This window comes from Penaeus monodon, chromosome 19, assembly GCF_015228065.2.
Source record: "Penaeus monodon isolate SGIC_2016 chromosome 19, NSTDA_Pmon_1, whole genome shotgun sequence".
Classification (NCBI taxonomy): domain Eukaryota; kingdom Metazoa; phylum Arthropoda; class Malacostraca; order Decapoda; family Penaeidae; genus Penaeus; species Penaeus monodon.
Window position 1 is genome coordinate 41,122,364 of NC_051404.1, and position 376 is coordinate 41,122,739.

Sequence of the window (376 nt, forward strand, 5' to 3'; positions counted from 1 at the left end):
GTTCTTCCCACCCCAAAGCATAGACCTACATACCTTCACTCATCAAAAACAATAGCCCAGCAATTACAGCAAACGCAGACCAACCGCACTGCCACGCCACCTAATCAACTAATGAACAGATTAACGGCAGAGAACGACCGGACGACCAGTTCGATAGTAATGAGAAGTCACGTAGACAGCCATTCGCAATACATAGACCGGATTCCTTTGGGCTAATCACGTGACCAATTACATCGTTGGCGGCCGATTTGAATTTCGAGCTGCGATAACGACCGGTCGGCAATTTCCTCCTCCCAGGAGATTCTTCGCAGACTCCTTTAAGGGATCTTTGAAGTAAAAAGGTTAGCATCAGTGAGGATCGTTGCATACAGACACA